Below are 21,271 nucleotides of genomic sequence, written 5' to 3'. Positions count from 1 at the left end.
AGTATCTACTTAAACTTATTTTTGCTATAATATATAAATAAAAAAGTATTGCTCTGCTTTATAGAGCTAGTAGTTATAAACAATAGCGTTGTTTGTGTTTGTACTTAGTAGGTTAAATATAGCGCTTATAGCGAGTGCCTAGCTAATAAAACTAATATTTTAGTAAACTGCTTTAAACTTAATAAGGTCTAGAGTTTTTATAAGTATATTAGCAGAGTTTTCTTTACTACTAATTTATTTAACTATAATAGAGCTTTTATAAATATAGTTGCAGAAAAAGTAATAACAAATATTAATATATTTAGTTTACTAGTAAAACTCTAGGTTCTTAGCTAGCTTAATAGCTAACTAATTATTAATATATATAAGTATTATATTAAAGTAAATATTAACGCATAAGTTGTTAATAAACAACTTAATTTATATAGCTTTTTTTATAGTTTTGCTAAGAACTATATATTCTGCCTTATATATAAACTAGGCTACAACTTTCTGTATAGCAAACAACTATAAAATAAGTTTTCTAGTAAAGATAAACATATAACTAGTAGTAAAGTGTTAAGAGTCTAGGCATCTAGCCTAGTTAGTATTAATGTAGCCTAAAAGCTAAAGTTCCTGCTTTTTATATATTGTAGCATACTACAATGCGCATTCGAATAGAGGAGGCAGGTGTTAACCTGTAGTTAGTAGGACGTGCAATTCGTATTTTTAGTATTCTATTGCGAGCTAGTATTAGTGCTTTTCTCTTTTTTTACTTATCTAAACTATAATACAGCTTTGCTGCTAAGGATATCTATTATATGCTAACTTATTATACTATATTTTCTTCTCTAATTATAAGCTTAGTCTTTTTAAGCTCTAATACCCCCCTTTAAGCTCTAATACCCCCCCTTAACACTGAATATTGTGGTGTTAGGTATTGTTTGCTATTTTACTTTCCCCTTTTTCCCTATTTGCTTATTGCCTAATGCGCTGCCTAAGTATTAAGCTTTTTTTACACGCACCTTACTACTAAACTAATAGCTGCAATTATAAATAGCTATTTGTAAAATGCTAGGCTCTTACTTGCTATAGTATTGCTTACTGCTTTAGTATTAGATATTACTTACTAGCTTTAAAGTGGAGGCAGCTCTAATATAATAGTAGTATAGTAAAAGCTTAGGCCTAATACCTTTTTAAAAAAAAACATATATAAACTGCCCTTCTTTTTTTAGTTGTCTTTTTTTCTACTTTTTTACTTTTTTTTTTTAGTTCCCTGAGCCTTCTTTAACAACTTACTGCTTAACTATTACTTTTTTCTCTTCTCTTCTTTTTTTTTATTATAGCTGCTGTTAACTACGCCTTAGGCAGCACTGCAATAAGTGCTCTTAGTAAAAGTAGCAGTAGTAGTAATAATAGTAATAACTGTCGGCCTTTCTATCTTCGCAGCTACTACTTTGCTAATAGTAGTAATAAAAAGAGCCTTTTCTAAACCTATAATATGCGCTTAGCTAAAAGCTATTTTCTTAAGTAGTATAAGTCTTTTTATACTAATACTTAGTTATAAGCTTATTTTTTGTAGTAAAGAGCTAAAAGCAGTAGTAAATAACCTTTAACTTTATCTGCGCACTAGCCTACTTCCTCTAGCAGCTAGTAGCTTAGGGCATTAATTTTAGCCCTTACTTTTAACTTTCTGCAGTTTACTAAAACAATATTAAGGGCTACTTGTCTCTAGCGTTTATTTACTTTGCTAGTGCTATTCTAAGTATTTAGTAGCTCTTTAGAATAGGTACTGCTCGTAGATACTATAATTTTAATATTAAAGTAGGTAAGATATGCTTTCCTTCTTATACTAATAGTTTTTTGCTAACCTTACTAGTTATCTAATAAGCAGCTACTAGCAACTAAGTCTACCTTGCTAATAATTGCTATACCTGTTGCTTAAGCACTAGGGCTAGCTATACTTTTAATAGCTGCGTGTAATCTTACTATTAAGGCCGCCTTCTTAACTATAGAGCCTGCAATAAGTGTGCTCTTAATAGTAATACTACTTGCTGCAGCTTTTATAGTAGGTTTCTAATCCTTACCCGAAGATCTTTTTTGCTAACTTTTAATACTAGATTACCCTCCTGTAGACACTATTAGTGCTGCTCCTACTTTTGCAGAAATTACTACTACTTATAGCTAAAGTTATTCTAAGCATTTTAGCTTTTTTAGTCTGCGAAGTCCTTAGGCTTGTAGTTGTGCTATAAGCTTAGTGTTTATAGATCTAGATAACCTGCGTAGCCCGCGTAGCCCTTGTAGCTTAACTTCTTCTTTTACCTAATTTAGTAGTTTAAACGCTTTTTAAGGCGGCGGTAGTAAGGGCAAGGGCTATAGTAATGCTCTTAGTTCCTAAGTTAGCAGTGTTCTTTAGGCCTAGCGAATATAGGCAGATTAGATAATAATAGGCAGTCAGCATAGATTAAGCTGCTTATCTAAAAGTTTTTAAAAACTAGTTTTTAGATGTGCTGCTAGCACTTAAGGCTTCTATTCTTTTTAATAGCCTACTAATAAATCTTTTTTTTTTCCTCTTTTTTTTTTAATTTTCTTACAGCTTTTTTAATTTTTTTTTTCTGCCTGCGTAACTTTACTCTAACTTGCTTTTAGTGTTTATAATTGCCTCTCTTCTCCTTGTTGTCCCAAGAATATTGTCTTATAAAATTTTATTAATAGCTCTTTAGGGCGCATTGTTAGACCTTTAATTTAGAATATATAAACTTATTAGAATATAGCTTTTTGGCAAAAGCTCGTCATCTTTAAACAATAAAGTTTTAGTATCTGTAATAGGAAGTATTAGTAGTAGTAGTTTTTTAAGTGCCTATAGGGTGCTTAGAATCAGTATTACTATCTAAAACCCTTTAGTTTTTAGATATAACTTTAGTCTTCCTGCTAAAATCTTAGCTTTAAGCGTCTTTGGTATTTCCTTAAACTTTTTTAGCCTATTAGTTTAAGTAGTGCTTGCAAATACTATTCTATTTAGATTTTCAAGCTAATAATAGCCTTTATCTAGGTTTATAGTGCTTATTTAGTAGGGTTCTAGCTACTTTTTAGCAAGCTTTTGATTTAAGCTCTTGTTAATAGCTTTTATTGCGTCTTAGATTAATACTAACTTGCCTTTTTGCAAGGCAATTAGCATTTCTCTTCCTTTATTTTAATTTTTAGTTGCCTTTCTGCGAAGCCTTTTTGTACGATTAACTGCTTCTTTTAAGTTTTTCTACTAAAATTATAGCTAGGTAGCTTAAACTGCAAGCAAATTAGCATAACTCTTTATTGCTAACTATAGCAGATTCTACTAAGTAGGTACTACAAGTTCTATTAGAAGCATAGGGTTCTAGCCAAGAACTAGTTGCGCAGGAAAATATCTAAGAAAACGTTGCAGCAATATACGCTTAGCTTAGGTAACTACTGCTAAATTGTCTACTTAAAGGCTAGTTAGCTTTGCTAAGGCATAAATATAGTTCTAATATTCTTTTTTAATAAGTTTTTAAGCTCTTGAATTATACGCGGAAGCTTGTATGCAGTAAATTCTAAAAAGGGTAGTAAGCGCTTTAACTACTAACTTATTTTTAGTGCTTCTATTAACAAAGAGCTTTAGTAGTACTCCCTATTTATAGCAGATTTTTTTAAAAATAAATTGGGCTATAGTTTCTAAGTTTGCAGTGCAAACTGCACAAGCTTTAGGCTATCCTAAGAAGTATTTGCAGGCGATTAATAAATAAGTTTTCCCTTTAACTTTTAGCATAAACGTAATATTAATAGTTTACTACGCCTACAATGCTTAAAAGTATATTGTATTAAGCTCTGCTTTTTTTTTAGCTTTTTTAATTAACTAACATTCTTTGCAAGGGCTGAGTTGTTTTGCTACTTACTAATATATTCCTTCCTACTAGTATTGCTAGTTAATTGCTCTAAACGTAGTCTAAATACCCTTGTGTCTTAGTTGCTTATACATTTTTTAGATTAGCGCTGCTTGCGTTTCGGGCCTGTTAAGCACTTTTTAAGCTGGCATTGCCTTAGTAGCTTTTTTAAATAAATATTTTTCTTAGATAAAGAAGCAAATTGCTTTTTTAGTCTAGGCTTAGAGCATTTTGCCTTGTAGGCGAGTCGGGCGTTCTAGTGTTTAGAGGAAGACTGCTATTTCTTCTGAGTTTTTATTATACTCTTTAACTAAGTATTATAGTTTAACTAAGCTTTTAGCTATATAGACTTCTTTATGCCTTTCTAGAGTTTAATTAATAAAAGGCTTTAGGTCGTCTTTATTTTCTAAAGGGGGCTTTTAGTTTTCTAGTTAGAAATACCTTAAAAGTGCATTAGAAATAATATTTTTTTTGCCTAGTACGTAGACAATATTAAAGTTTTACTAAAAAATTGTTATAAGCCATCAGTTTATTATAGAGCTAGGAAGGTCTAATAAGAATTAGTTTAATTAAGCGATTAGGACTTTCGCATCTATTTTAACAATAAATTAGTAGCTATATAAATAGGACTAAAACGCTTTTAGCGCTTAAACTAGAGCTTTGCACTCTAGCTTTATTAAATACTATTAGAATTCTGCTTCTAACTACAAAGTACTATTAAACCTAATTAAGTATTACTGTCTATTAGCTCTAACTTGCTCTAGGTGCGCTCCTCTACTTATATTTAAAGTATTTACTCTAAGGTATATTGCTTTTTTTTTGTAATCTATTGCTACTAGCGCAGGAAGCTAAGTAATTGCGCTTTTAATTAACTGCATTACCTTTCTCTAGCTCTCTCCCTAGCTCTATTCAGCGTTCTTTTAGAGTAACTTAAAAAGTAGCTTAGCTTTTAGGGAGAAATAGAAAATCTACTGCTGATAATATACTGCAATTCTGACAAACTGTCGAACTTCTTTTACTGTTTGGCATTTAGGCTAGTTTAGTATTTTCAAAACTTTGTTATTGCTAGGATATTAACTTTGCTAGTTTACTTTATATCTAACTATAATTATTTTTAACACTCCCTACTAAGACTTTATAGCTGACACTGTCGCCTTAGCTTAGGCTATATTAATAAGTATTTAGTTTACTTGCTATGCATACTTAAAAATAAATTAATAAATCCTATTTAATACTTTTTTATTATTGTACTTTGACTTTAGGCCGGCTACTCCTATATTATTAATAAAGGGCGCTGCATTTAGGAAGTAGTCTTTAAAGATTTTTATAATAGTGCGAATAAATACAGCAACTAAGTTTGTAGCTTTTTGCGGTAAGGTGCACTGCCTTATAAGCCTAATTAGAGTCTAGAATGCTGTAATATCTTAGCTAGCCGAGTGTAATTTAATTTAGTTATATTCTAAGAATAAGTTAAAGTATAAATATATTGCTTTTTTAGCAAATCTTTCTAAAAACTTATTAGCGGAAGACGGAATATACGCATCTCTTTTAGTAATAGCATTATATTGCTAGGCATTATTAATTAACTAAAAGTCTGTTGCCTTAGTAGGATTCTTAACCTTAGGTACTAGGAAATATAGATTCCTATACTAGCTATTGCTGCGCTTAAGTGTTTTTTAGTTTAGCTTTGTTTTTATTATGTTAATAACAATTAGTTTAAGCTTTCTAAAGTACTAGAAGCTTTTTACCTGCCACGCTTTGTAAAGCACAGTTTAAATCTTATATAGTAGCTAAATATCCTAATGTATTGTTAATATGTTTTTAAAGTCCTAAGCTAGCGCATTTTTTCGCTAAAATATTAAACCTTAAAGTAGCTAAACTTTATTTAGCAGCAGGTCTTCTCTTATATTTATTTTTACTAGCTGTTTAGCTATTAACCGATGCCCCTGCGGGAAGCTTACTGTCCTTTTTCTAAAAATATAGTTATATAGACTTAGGTTTGGGCTTTTTAACAATACTCTTTTAACATACTGCGCAATAGCTCTTTCTTTCTAATTTTCCCTTCTAAGTTTTATTAACTAATCTAGTTAGGGTACATTAACAGGCCGAACCTTATTGCTTACTTTTTTGTATAAAGTATTTACTTCCCCTAAACTCTTCTTACTTTTTAATTAGTGCTACTTTTAACTTTCTAGCTCTTCGAAAGACTCTCGAAAGTTTTCCCCTATTTCTCTATACTTTTTACTAATATTTTTAGTTTTAAAGAAATTTTAATACTCTTAAACCTAGATTCCTAAGTAATTTTCTATTAAGCATACTTTTTTAGTAGGTATACTTTCTACTCTTTTCCCTCCTTGTTAATTGCAATTAAATTAGCTGTTAGAGCTAGATCGCACTTTATAAACAAGACTTTTTTCTGCCTATTAAGGGACCTGATATAACATATAGTGCGGCTAAAAGTGTTAAAGTAGATTTAGAGCTAGGCAGCTAAATACTAAGGAGTACTAAGTAGGATTGCTTTTTTTAACTTTCGCACTACCTAAAAATGCGTTAGAATTAGTATCCTACTAACTATAATTAGCACTTTGTATGCAGTACTAACAAAAGAGTCTATGCTTTTATTTGCGGTAATTATTCCTTACTAAAGCTTAATTAGTAGCCCTTTCTAGTTAAGTTTAGTAATGTACATATTAAGAGTTTTTGCAGTAAATAGTTTTATTATATTTAGCTGCAAGCCTGTGTTAATTAGGGCTTAACCTATGCTTTTATATAGGGATATTTAACACATAGGGAGCTAACTTTTAATTAATAGCCTATAGTGTTAGCTTTTAATCTTTAGTTAAAGGTTAAATAGTAGCTGCAACTACTTTTTAACATATCCATTTTTTTTATCTTCTACTTTATAATTTTAGAAGTTATAAATTTTATTTGCTTTTTTAGCACTTTTTAATAGCTTTTGCTATCTACAACTAAGCTTTAGGCATAGCTATTTAAGTACTTTTCTAGTAATTACTTCTTTAAATCCTTTTCTACTCTTAATTACAAAAGTTTCTTCTAAGCTTAATCCCTAGTTGAACATTTTCTAGAAACTCTTTCCTATTGACTTTTTTTTTTTAATATTTATAGTCTCCCCTAAACTACGCCTAAGAGTTTAGAATCTAATAATAGGTTTTTGCAAATCCTTAATAGCCTTGCTAATAGCTACTGCTATAGCTAGGGTAGCTAGTAGATCTACTTGTTAAAGTCCTCTCACTTTCTAATTAAGCATTGCCTAGGCTATTATATTTAAAAACGTATTCCGCGCTATAGTTGCTAAGTCTTTAGCAGTTAGTATTTAAATCTGCTGCAATTTCCTCTGTGCCTTTATTACAAGCAGCAGAAAGGTTTTTAGGCCTATAGTCGCACTCTAACTATCTCTTATAGTTAGTAGAGTTATATTTGCTCTAAAGCATTCTTACAATAAGTTTACCTAGGCATCCTCTATCTGCACTTTAGGTACTTCTATAATAAGCCTGTATTAAAAAAGCTCATCTTCTAAATCCTTCTTAACTAATAGAAGAATTTAGTTATATAGCTTACTGCTTTTTATCTTTAGAGCTATAACTACTATAGGCTTCTTCTTAGTAACCTAATTGTTTTTCTAATACTGCTCTGCTGCAGTTTTTTAAACTCTTTTGTTCCTTGTTTCTACCGCGTACAAACTAGGCTTAGTGTTATATACTTCCCTAGTTTGCAATATTATTTCTAGAAACATTACAGCTTCTTAAAGTGCTATTGTCTGCTAAGCTAGCGCACTTCTATTATTATCTGCTTTAACATTATAGCTTTTCCTACTAGCTAAAGGGCAAGTAACTTTAATTGCCTTTCTATTAGCTCTAAACTAGCTTAGAAAAATAAACCTAATAAGCCTTTTTAGCTGCTTATTAGTAACTTAGAATTAGTCTTTTAGTAACTGCAGCACTTACTATAATATCTTGCTGTTAAAAGCTCTCGAAGCAAACCCTCTGCCTAAAAAAATACCTTATATATTAGTTAGATAAGGTCTGAAATAGTATTTAGCCTAAGCCTAGCTACCTAGTATTTTCTTAAATCTAGTATAAAACTACTAATTCTCTTTTAGCAATCCTAAGTTAGGGCAATTTGCTATTATATGTCCTTTTTTTCTACAGCAGCAACACTTTATCGTAGTTTGCTCCCTGCCTCCTACTATTACAACTCTAGCTTGGGGATTAACTGTAGGTAGGTAAATAGACTAAAAGCTTCTATTATTTTTCTTAAAAAGCCCTTGCAATTTTTGCTGTAGTTTAAGCACTAGCTACTTATAAACTTCTACATAGTTCTTGCTTAACGCTAATACTCTCTTTACATTTAGATTGTTATTTGCAAAGAAGTTAAACTTATTTATAATAAGCGTTAGCCCTTTAAAGCCCTAGATAAAATTAGCTACAGTAAGATTAACTTTTGCTCTAATTAGCTTTGCGGGTGTAGGTAAGTAAAAAACACCTAGCATAGTAGCCTTTAAAGCTACTTTAATTAAAAGTATTAATTTCTCTAGAATCTTTATATTTTTTTAGGCTAGCACTCTACTTACTGCGCTGTAATTAGTAGTAAAAGTATTTAGTTCTTCCTTCTGCTCTTAGTGCTCCTAAACAAACTTGTAAATCTTTTTAATTTTAAAAATTAATACATCTTTAAACTAAGGACAATCCTTCTTTAATATATAGTGCATTACCCTATCTATATCCTCTCGGGCTAGTCCTTAGAAGAAGAAATAACCCTTCTTAATTTCTGCGACCTGTCCTTAGAGCTAAGCTGCTAGGAAGTACGTAACAAAGTTCTAATAGTACTTAATAATCTTAACTATAGGCTAGCACTTCTAAACCTTGCTTATATAATTCTTAATAAAGGCTTGGGTGCCTCTCTTTTAGCTTTTATTTTAGCCTGCATAAAAACTCTGCAACTTTTGCTAGTATTTAGCCTAGCTCTTTTTTTTATCCCTATAACTTAGAAGCTTTTAGATAAATGCTTTGTATTAAGTTTTACAGAAGTATAGAAGCTGTATCTTCTAAGTACTCTTGCTCTATAACACCTAATTAGCCTTAAAGTTATATTCCTCTAGAAACTCTATAATATTATGCCTTTTAAACTTCGGCGCATTTATATTAGTTAGCTTAAACTAGCTTTTATACTTAAAACCTATTTTCTGCAAAGAATGCGACGGAGTATTAGTACTAACTATATTATTTGCCTTAAATAATTAATTCGCCTTAAGTTATTAGGGGTTTTAATAATGTGTTAGCAATAAAATAGACTTTACTGTCTTATCTTTTAAATATAGATTGTAATTATAATTTTAGCTTTGCGCAAAATGCTTAAGCAAATTAAAGTAATTACTAATAGCTTTTTAAACAGGACTGCCTTAAATCCTTATAGTAGTAGTATTTCTTACTTCTTACTTAAGTAAAGTATTTCCTTTATACTGTACGCTAATTACTGCTTTAAATAACAAGCTGCCTTAGCTAAAAATATTAACTAATACTTATTTAGGAATTAGTTTTGCAAAAAATGCTTCCTAAATTTCCTTTTAAAGTATAGTTGTAAGCAAGTTGCTACAGGCCTTCTATAGGAACTCGCTCTGCCTTTACTGCACAGAAAGCCCTTAAATAAGGGGTAACCGCCTTAGCTACTACCTTAACAAGTTTTCGGGGTTAGTTTAATGCCTAATTCTACTTAACTCTAGGTACTAATAATTTTGCGCTAAAGTTTTCCTGCTTTAAAATCCTTTAGTTTTTTTATAAATTTATTTTTTTTTTCTGTCCTACCGACAGACTATCGTGCGCCCCCTAGTTAGGTTACTAAAAATATAGTATACTACAATGCGCATTTAAATAAAAGAGGCAGGCATTAACTTATAGTTAGTAGAACGTGCAATTTGTATTTCTAGTATTTTATTGCAAGCTAGTGTTAGTGCTTTTCTCCTTCTTTACTTATTTAAACTACGATATAGCCTTGCTGCCAAGGATATCTATTACGTGCCAACTTACTACACTACAATATAATACTAATTTTGCAAGTACTATATATATAGGCGTATGCTCTAATTATTGCGTTTATATAATACTATATTAAATTGCTGTTAAAGCGTTTGTAAAAAAAGGCAGCATAGGCTAAGTTAACGCGCATTATAACTAGCAGGTAATTAAAAAAATTAAACTTTTAAAAATATTCTTTTTTAAAAGTAGGGGTAGCAATATTGTTATTATTTTGCTCTAGCTTAACGCGATAATTACACAGAGTTTTAGTAGCAGCTATATTGCTAAAGTTATAGCAATTAAGGAGTTACTAAACGTATTTAGCTTAATAAATTTTTATTATATTTATACTTTATTTAATATATATTCCTAGATACAGAGCATTAAAGTCTTTTAATATAATAGTAAAGGCATTAGAAAGTTTACCTTTAAATATGTTAATGCTGTCCTAGTATAAAGCGTAGATTTAAATATTATTAATATAGACTAAGATAATTAGCTTTTGCGCAGTATGTATATAGACGCAGCTATTATAAAGTAAAATATAAAAGCCTATTTATATAAGTTTTATAGTAAGTGTTTTATACTATACGCAAAGCGCTTGTACAAGCTTATAAAAAAACTTAAGTAGTAACTATATATAGCTAAGAAGTAGCGTAACTAGAGGTAGTAGTATATAGTAAACTGTTTCTTAAAGTGTAGCATTAAAAAAAGCAATAGTAATATTAATTTATATATTTATTTATTTAAGTAGTATACAAATAGTAAGCAGCGTGCGTATTAACGTAGAGCAAGCTGTAGGAAAAAAAGTTTTAGTATAATTAATACTAGAGCGCTATTAAAAACTGCAAGCAACAAAACAAGCTTTAAACTTAGCAATTTTACTAGTTAGTATAAGTTTAACTTTGTAGACTATTTTAGTAAAAATAGTTTTTTTACTTTTAGGTAAAAGGACTACTTTATAAACGCCCTTCTTAAGAAGTAAATTAAGTTCCTTTATTATTATATTGCGCTATACTCTTACTTTAGGCATTATTATAGCTTTTTTATAGTTGCGTAGCGTGTAAATAAAAAATGCTATAGTAGCTGTAAAGGCAAGCTAGTTGTATATGTCCTAAAAGTCTTTATTAAGTAATATATTATTTTCTATAATAAGTAGGTTTGCAAGATTACTATTAAGGCAGTTGTTAATAGTAATACTTGTATTTAAAACCTGCCTAAAGCTGTATACAGAAAAAGCGAATTAGTTAGCCTAAAGAAAGTTCTTGTTAAGGATATCCTTATTAAATACATTGCTATTATTATTATTATAGGGTGTTGCAGGTATATAGGCTGCAAACCTGTGTCCTTTGTAATCTAAATTATAGGTAATAGTAGATATTATATAACTATAGTTGTTAGGTTCTTTGTAAACTGTATATACAGCCTTTTTTTTAACAATAAGAATATTATTTGCTGTTTTTATTGTATATGTCTAATAGTATTTATATATATATAAATGTTTTATAGTTATATACTGCAAGCATAGATAACTTCCTGCACAGTTTCGTTTAGCAGACTAACAGGCTATGCAGACGCTAAGTTTAAAGTAATTAAAGTTTCTATTAAGGTAGTAGGCTGTCTATATAGTGTTATTATTACTATAGCGTTTATATAGAATGCTACTGTTTATATAACGTAAGCAGGAAATAGCCTAGTTATACTTGTAGCCTTTTTTAATATAGTAGTTGTAGAGGTTGTTATTTTTATTAGCAAAAGCTATGCATGTATTACTATTTGTAATATATATATTGTATAAATATTAACTGTTATATTATAATAGTCTAAGTATTTGTGTGTTTGTGCAGTTTTAAGTTCTATAGTTTTAACACGTAGTGTATTGTTGTTTTTTAGGTAGTATTTGCTGCATATATATTTGTACTAGTGCATAGTTTAAATATTTATTAATTATAATATAATAGTTGTATAGAAATCCTGTGCATGTTAAGATTTTTGCAGTTTTTCTATATTGTCTGCAGTAGTTCTAGGCGTACTGCTGCTTTTTTGTTAAAGATAGAATACACCTGCTTTTGCTTTTAATATACTAATTGCATTTAATATTATTAGCTAAAATTAAGCATTTTTATTGTTTTATAAGACAGTAGGTGCAGATATTACTAGTAGGCTTGTTAATTTTAAGTAGCTTAGACAGATTAAGTTCTTTATTACTATTACTAATTACTAAGCTATAATTGTCTTTATTTAGGGATTATTATAGTTTTAGGAACATTTTTTAAAGCGTAGGATTAATAAGTATTTTATAGCTAACTGCAGTAGTATTATTATAACTAAGCTAAAGCTATAAGTTAGGAATAATATTTTTAAGCAAAGTATTATTGCTATTATTAGAAAAGCTAGACAAGCTATTTCTGTTGCTTTTATTAGTAAAATTAATAGTTGTATCTTTATCTAGGGAGGTGCTATTATTTTTATTAGTAAAGTTAATAGTTATATATATCTATATAAGTGCATTTAATAACTACGCAGTACTATTAAAATATTATATAATTAATTACAGGTTAGACATAACATTATAAAGTAGTTAGTCTACAGAGTAATTTTTAGAAGTATGTGTTCCTAAAATCTAGAAGAGATCTATTTGTCTATTTAGAAAATAAAGTTTTGCAACTTAAGTAAGTTTAAAACATAAATTTATACTTAGCAGCTATTTTTTTTTTGCCTAGAATTAAGTTGCCTATTAGTAATTAGATGTATAAAAGTAGAGTAAAACAATAGCAGGGATAAAAAGTAGCGTATTTAGATATTATTAGCGCGCTATTTTTCTAAACTATATTAATAGTGCTAGTACGTATACTAATAATAAGTTTAGTTTTTTTAAAAGGCAGTTTTAGCATTGCTAGTAGTAATAGTTAGTTTAAGTAATGCGCGTAAAGTTTTATATATATATTACTTCTTATACTTGCTCTATAAGGTTTTTATTATTAGAAAACTTATTTATAAAGGCAGATAGCGCAAAAGAATAGCTATTAAAAGCAGATATAACATTATTGTTACTATTGCTGTTGTTGTTGCTATTTAAGTTAGGTGCTATATTTAGTACCTAAACAGGTTCTTGTAGTATATAGTTATTAATATGCTAACTATAAGAATAAGTATTATTTATGCTAGTTATATTATTAACGCAAGCTATAAAGATGCGCCTAACTTGTTTAATATTAGAATACTAGACCTAGCAAATGTCTTTGCCGTCTACGCACAGAAAATATGCAATATATTTTTATAAAAAGTAAAGCTTTTATTAAGCAGCAATAGTAATACAGAATTTAAAAAGTATAGTAATATAAACTTATACTTTTTACGCATTGTTTTTACTAAAGTTAAGTTTCTTGCTATAAAAGGCTTTATAGAAAGTTTTTTTATTTTATAGCGCTTTTGCAAGAGCTTAATTTTTTTTGTTAATAGCTTTCTGCATAGCATATATTTAAAGGCCTTCTAGTAGAGTAGCACTATATAGTATTTCTTTAGTATAGTTAATAATAAATTTAGTTATATTAGAGGAGGGTGCAAAGTCTTTAATTATAGCTAAGGTACATTTGCGTATAATTTAATAGGAACGCTTAATTGCGCTAACTATATAGTAAGCGTATAAAATGCTAAATTTAATAGTAATGCCTTTGCTATTGTAAAAAGCCTAAATAAAATATTGCAGAAACTTATTATTGCATTATATGCAAATAATAAGTTTGCTGTATTCTATAGATATGCGTATAATAAGCGTAGTAAAAAACTTTAGGATTTTATCTTTAGTAACAAATAAAACAACCTAAGTAAATTAGGTAGCGTTATTAATAAGGAACAACGCGTACTTTTCGCCTTTTAGGCCTAGTATAAAATATAGTTTTTATATATTTATAGTAACAAGTTGCTTAAACTTCTTGTAGTAATAGCAAGCTAGATTATAAGAAATTTTATAGAGTACGCAAGTAGTATAGCAGATAAAATAAATATCTTTAATTTTAGCTTTAATCTACGCATTTATAACTTTAAGTCCTTTACTTACTTTAAGTAGTATCTATATACTATTAAAACTTAAATAACTAAAACAATAATGTTCTAACTAGACTAGGTTATTAAAGTTAATAGTAGCGGCAGTAATAGGAAGTGCAGGTAAGCGTAGAAACTAGAGTACATAGATATTTACCTAAAAGTAAAGCAGAGCATACGCAAACTCTACCTTAGTATCCTTTTTATATATTTTTATAGTAGTGCCCGTAATTATAATAATAAAGTTTAATTATATAAAAAGTAACAAAAATAATAGATTGCAGCGTGCTTAAGAAGCGTAGCGCACATTATATAGTTTAAAAATAGCAAATTTACTATATAAATTAGTAATAACAAACTTAATATTACTTATGCTAATAATATTAAGTTAAAATCCTTATTTGCATTTTCTAATAGTCTTTCTGCAGGGCTTAAGCTTAGAAAAAAAGAATAAATTATTAATAATATAATAAGAAGCACTACTATTACAAATCTAATAATTAAAAAAAGTTAGTAGTATTAAGACCGCATGCGCAGTTTATATAAATAATTTATTAATTTTATTTAAACTCTATATATCTTAGTTGTTACTATTTGCAATAGCCCCCCTTGCACCTGTTTCTAGCTTATATCTATAGTTTTATTATGTGTTAGATATAAGAGAGCAGTTAGGGGTAAGGTATATATATTTAAAGTTTAAAATGCAAGAAAAATTAAAATTAGAATTATTAGTTGCTATTGCAATTATGCGCTTAAAATAAAAATTATTAGTAATAATAAAGTTAAAGTTATAACCCTTGCTTGCACCCTTAGTGTCTTTAGTATTTTTAATATTTTATTGCTTTTTATAATAGGTAGCTTTAATATGTCTAAGTTTACTATATCTAGTACACTTAAAGGTGTTAGGCTTGCTAATATAGCAACAGGTTTTAATAGTATAATTAGTATAGCTATAGTAACTATATGTAGGGCTGTTGCTTATATTATAATTACTATTTTTATTATTATTATTATTCTTGCCTTTTTTATTGCCGTTGCTCTTGCCGTTGCTGTTAGTATAAGCATTACTAGTAGTATTATTAGACTTGTTTTTAGCAGTATTCTAGGCATCTTTATAGTTATCGGCATACTTAGTAATAGAGTCCTAGTAGTCTACCTAGGTTTCCTAAGTAATAACCTTCTTTTTAAAGTAAGAAAAGTCCTAAATCTTAATAAAAGTATAGTATTATTATAAGGGAAGGATTTTATTAATCCTATAAATTAGAACAGTGTAAGTAAAAAGGCCTTTAGCAGCGTTAATATCCTTGTAACAGCGCTTAAACTTAGCAAAAAGCAGGCAGATAGTAGAAAAATTTATAAGTATAAAAGCGTTTAGCTTTGCTTTAGTACAGTAAATAATAACTAAATTTAGAATTTAGTATATTTTAGTAATATTAGCCTAGGCTGTATAAGGCTTCTTCTTCTGTTTATTATTAAGTTTGTTTTATATATAGTCTTTTATAGCATTTTTAAAAAAATAGAAGGCAGTAAGTAACTTTTTGCAATACTTGTTATAAAGTTAAAGCTTAAGCTTATAAATTTTAAGCTTAGCTTTATACTTAGATTAGGCAGCATTATTATTATTGCTAGGCAAAGTAACAATGCTAGAAGGAAAGTATTAGGCTAGTAAATAGGTTCAGGCTAGGTTTAAGTTAGGTTGCTTTATATAAAACCCTAACTCTAACCTACCCCAAACCCAATACTTTTATACTAAAAACAGGTTAAGGTTAAGTTAAGGGTGCATAGACTTTAAGTAAGAGTAGAGTCGCACAAACTAGGTAGGGTTAGGTCTTAGTTATAGTAATTTTTAGGTTAGGGTATAAAAATCGGTTAGGGTTAGGGTAGCTAGTATTAGGGTGTAGTTATTATAGTTATTTATTACAGATTAATAATAATAAGGTTGCTAATAGTTTTATTTACTATCTGCGCTATACAAATTATTCTAAAAAGTAATCCTTATTAACTACATAACTAAAGGGTTCAACCTTCTATAGTACCGCTTTGCTAACTGTAAATCTTTATATTAAATAGTAACCCTCTTTGCATAAATAGCGTTTATATTGCAGTCTAGAACAGTTAGTAATTATTATGTAGTAAATAAATAAATTAAAGTAGCATACCTTTTATATATCTAACTATATAAGCCTTAGCAGCCTCCTAAATAGCAAGTAGGGCAGTTTTTTAAAAGCAGAAGTACTGCTGTCTACTAAAAACGTTTTTAGTAATCTCTTGATACAAACGTAAAAAGGGAATCTTAAAGAAGAGTAAATTAGTATTTTTTTAATATTTTTTAATCTGTCTAAAAGCTACCGCTGCGTACTGTTAGAATAATATATAATAAATAGCTATAATAATATACTACTAGGCTTAAAGCAACGCTTTTTTCTAACTTCTGCTAGGGCGGATAGTTTTTTGCGCGCAGCTTTAGTAGCTAATTGCTTACAAAAGGCCTTTTTACTTATTCGCGTATATTATAGGTTATTTAGTATTAGTCGCGCATTGCGTAAATTGCGTGTTAGCTTCTTAGCAGGAAAGCAAGTGCAGGCTATAGTAGAGCAATTAATGTATATAGTAGAATTATTAGAGTAGTAGTTTAGTAGTAGTTAAAAAGTTTATATTGCGCAGAATTAGAAGGGAGTAAATGTAAAAAAATTAAAAAGTATAAAATTAGGTTTATAAGTAAGAGATTATAGTTATAGTAAAGAAGTAAAGGTAAATTTAGCCGTTTGCTAGCGCAATTAGCTCCCTATATTAATAAACAGCCTACCCTGTAATAAAAAACTGTAATAATTTGCGAGCATACGCAACTTAACGCGCTCTTTTAAAAATAGCTAATATTAGTATAATGCGACAAAGGGGGGGCTAGGACAGTAAAGGAAAAAGTAAATACTCTAAACCGCGCTAGTGCGTATAGGCTATATTTAGCTCCCTGTATTAATACGCAGCCCACTTTATAATAAATAATTATAATAATTTGCAGGTATATGCAACTAGACATGCGCTTTCTAAAATAGCTAATATTAGTATAATGCAATAAAAGGGGGGCTAAAATAGTAAAAAAAGAAGTAATTACTCTAAACCGCGCTAGTGCGCATAGCCCCCTGCCCTTAGTATATAAACTAAGCTTAGTTTCCTAACTGCCTATATACTACCTACTTTTAATTATATATATTTAACACACCCAACACTATGCAAGCTATTAAGCAAAAAGCTAAGGACTTTCCTAACTAGCTAGCACTATTTGCCCAGGCAGAAATTCTGCTAAACTTTAAGAGCGACAAGTAGTATAAACTTACTAAAGTAATAATTACGCCTTTTTATTATATTATATACTAATATAACTAGGGCTTCGCGTCTAGGGATAATAAAATTATTTAGGCTCTTGGGCGACGCAGTTTAGCAGGGTTTTGCAAAAATCGCCCTATTAACTTTAAAGTACTGCATAAAAGTTTACTAAGTAATAATCCTTATGCTATTGCGCAGAAAACTCGAGCTGCTCTAGCTAGTAAAAAAGAAAAAGCATTAATAGCTACTAAGGCAGCTAATTGCGCAGCAAAATACTAACTTAAGCGCAAACTCAATAAAAACCTAGAGCACAATTTACTGCCTAAAAAAAAAAAACTACAGCAACTTGCACAGGCAGAAGAGGAGCTTGCAAAAGTGCGCTTTAATTCCTGCAAGAGTAATAAGTAATTATGTTTTTTTATTATATTATTTTACTTATAATACTTAGCTAAGTAGCTGGAAATAACTCTAACTGCTACTTATAAGAAGTGGGATAGTATTAAGCACAAAGTTAATATAAGGAAATATAGAGCAACCTTAAAAAAAGTTATAAGCCTTGCAAATAAAGAAAAGGGCTCCCCTACTATGCCGGAAAGTCGCTCTAAAGAACGCGTCTATAGTTCTAGTAGCGCATTTAAGAAAATCCTGCAGGATATATATAATAAAGGGCTTAAAAAGCTTTATACTAATAGTTTTAAAAATAAAGCTGCGAAAAAAGAGTAGGAAAAGTTCCGCAATAAGCTATTTTTTAAGGAACTAAAAATAATAACTAACAAAAAGTAAATATAAGTTTATTACATTTTATTATTATATATATTTACTTACTTTATTAGCTGTTGCGAGCCTGCCTCTATCTTTAACCTTATAAAGGGTGGCGATAATATCGCGCTATATAGTGACAAGCCATATATTAAAAGACGTAATAATAATAAGTGTGAGGAAGAAGTAGATAATAATAATTCAGAGCTTAAGGACTACTTTAGGGCTAGAGTAAACGAGTATAATAAAGAAACTCTTAAAACAGAAGAAAATAAATAGTTAGAATAAGAGGGGTTTTTTAATAATAATAACGCATAAGTAGGATATATAGACACTGCAGTTTAATCGGCGTATAATTACAGCTAATAATAACAGAGTATTACATTAAAAATCCTGTTAGGTGTTATACTAACATAACAATTACCCTTTAAACTAAACTTAATTTAAAATAAACACATAATGCTTAACCTACAAACACAAAAAATACTAAACAGATACTATTGCAGTAAATTTTGCAAATTATTAGTTATTCTACTCTACTTACAGGCCACATTCTACTTATAAGCTGTGCCCAATTATTACGTCTTTTTATTACTATAATGTTGTCCTCTTTTTTATATATAGCAGGTTTAGACTTAAACCTCCTAGAAGCCTTTTACAAACTTAAACTACTAGCCCTATATACTTTAAGGTCTAGGACAAGAGAAATAATTGCCCTTATTAAATGCCCCCCCTTAGATACTAAAAACTTAGAAGTAGGAAGTTAGCTTATTGCTATTTAGAACGCGTGGTGGAATAAGACTGCATAAGCTAAAAATCTTAATGCTAGTAATCCCTATTAAGGCTCTACTCTCTGCAGAGGTTCTATTTAGGCTTAATTTAGGGAGGCTTTAAATGCTGTAAATAGCCGCCTATACGTATACTATTTCAACTGCAGCTATATACTACAGCATTTAAGTGTAAACGCAATTAGTACAAAGCACTTTTTTAACTATTTTAAATCCTAAGCCTGCAAGTATACTAAATTACCTGTTTACAAAAGGGCATATATACTTTAGTTTTAGCAAAAGGAGGAGCTTACTCTAAATTTTACTTACTCCCTATACGCGTTCTATAATAAGCTTATACAAGTAATTATAAATAATAACTAAACTTTCTAGACAGTTAAGCAACTATTATTCTAACGCTTCCTTCGCTTCCTCTACCCTAATTCTCTAATAATTACCTGTCCTAAATTCTGCGAAACATTCTTAAATTAGTTTAACACTGCTAAAGCAGCAATTCTCTATAATATTAGGAACGCAATAAAAGTTTCTATTGCATTAGATGCGTAGTCTGCAGCAAATTATCTTAGCTTTCTAGCTATTAATAGATACTATATTAATAAGGACTGGCAGCTTAAAGAAACGCTACTCAATTTCCTACTAATACGCAGGAGCTATACTAGAAATTTAATAGCAATAGAAGTACTACAGGTCCTAAAAGAAATAAATACAACACAGAAACTCCTTGCTATTACATGTAATAATGCAAGTAACAATAGTATAATAGCTTAAAGTATTTAGCAAAAACTGTTAGAAGAGAACGTTACCTAAAATGCTTAAGAGAATACAATTCCCTGTCTTGCATATGTTATTAATTTTATAGTTTAAAATATTATTTACTACTTTAAGCTATTAGCTACTATAGAGGTTAAAAACAGTAAGACGCTACAACGGCAACATATAAATAAAATCTAAATACAAATATCTATTCCTAACTTGCTTTGTAAGGTACGTTATTTATTATTATATACATTTATTATATACTAAGCAGCTGGAAGCTCTAGGCTATTTGCATTGCAATTAATTAATTACTACAGCGCTTTAAGCGTTTTATCGCAACTTAGCACAACATACTAGCAAGAAAATGTCTCTCTATAATACAAGATATTAGGACAAAATAGAATTCTACATATAATATGTATAAGCGTACTATAAAGCTCCAACCCTATATTAACAAATAGCTAGAACAAGAAATCGCGCTAAAAGCAACTAGTAGCGCAAATAGCTCTTTTGCTCGTAGCAATACTATAAAGGCAGATTTTAAAAATCTCAAAAAACTTTAACTAGCAGCTACAGAATAGCAGCACCTTAAAGCAATTACCTAAATGCTAAAGAAGTTTAAAAAAGCTACAAACTTCCTAAGCAAGAATTAGAGGCTTTAGATCCTGTACATCTAGCTTATATACAACTAACTATTTAACTTTTTAGATAATATAACTAAAGAGCTAGGAGAGGAGTTAAACAATATAAACCAGACTAGATAGCTAGAAATTGTCAGGGCTGCAGCCTAAAAAGGTTAGTTAAAACTAAAAAAGTATTACTTAAAAACTGGCGTAGAGCAAGGATTCCTATTTAATTGCGCAATTATATTAAACCTATCCTAGAAGCTTATAGTATACAAGGTACTATTATTACAGTTATTTATTACAGCCGCACGCTAATTACGCGTATAGAAAGAGTTATAAAATATTTAAAATAAGCATATATACTGTTAGTAGTTCTTAAACTACTTTAACTGTTATAATAATACTAGAGCTAGAGTTTTTACCCCAGCTTTAAGTAGCTATTTAAGATAATTAGTAGGCAGTAAATAGTTCTAAAAGCCTTTTTCCCTGTCTACTTTGCAGTCTAGTATACTTTCTATTTCTAGCTAGAGTTTAGTTATTACGGAAATTGACAACAACATAGGCCTAACACGCTAAGAAGGAGAATCCTACCTAAGCACTCTTAGGGTTATATTAAGTAACAGTTTTAATGTGCTAGGGTAGTAGAAAGACAATAAATTAACCTACTTTTAACTTGCCTAGGTTGCAAAGGATATCCTAGCAGTACTAATTACACAAGTAGGTATTAAACGCGTCTTTAATATTAGCAGGGATATAATTAGGAATTAAAGGCATAACCTTTCTGCGCAAACAATCCGACAGACTATAATCTTTTAATATTAGATATTAGGAAAATAGCTTATTGCGTTATTTAATTTTTCTACAAACAATTAGCCAGCGCCGTGTAACGAAATAGACAATCTGTTTGAGTTGCTAGCTAGTATTAAAAAATTAAGTAAAACTAGTATTAGGCAGTTAAGTAAAACAGACAATAGTTTAAATAATAATATAGTAGATAATTAGCTAGCAACCCTTTCGCGTCAAGAACAACAGCCGCAAAAGAGGATAAAACCTCTGCGCTACTA

At 29.5% G+C, this 21,271-nt stretch overlaps 1 protein-coding gene across 1 annotated transcript in view; it reads right to left on the bottom strand.

Moving 5' to 3' along the window:
• The window catches only part of K460DRAFT_290583 (iron reductase domain protein), a gene marked incomplete at both ends in the record, with an annotated part of 30,206 nt that overhangs the window by 1,708 nt on the left and 7,227 nt on the right, over window positions 1-21,271 (bottom strand). The window lies entirely within an intron of this gene.

Source organism: Cucurbitaria berberidis (assembly GCF_010015615.1).
Source record: "Cucurbitaria berberidis CBS 394.84 unplaced genomic scaffold K460scaffold_4, whole genome shotgun sequence".
Lineage (NCBI taxonomy): Eukaryota > Fungi > Ascomycota > Dothideomycetes > Pleosporales > Cucurbitariaceae > Cucurbitaria > Cucurbitaria berberidis.
The sequence above is the reverse complement of the archived record's forward strand: the minus strand, read 5'-3'. Positions and strand labels throughout refer to the sequence as shown.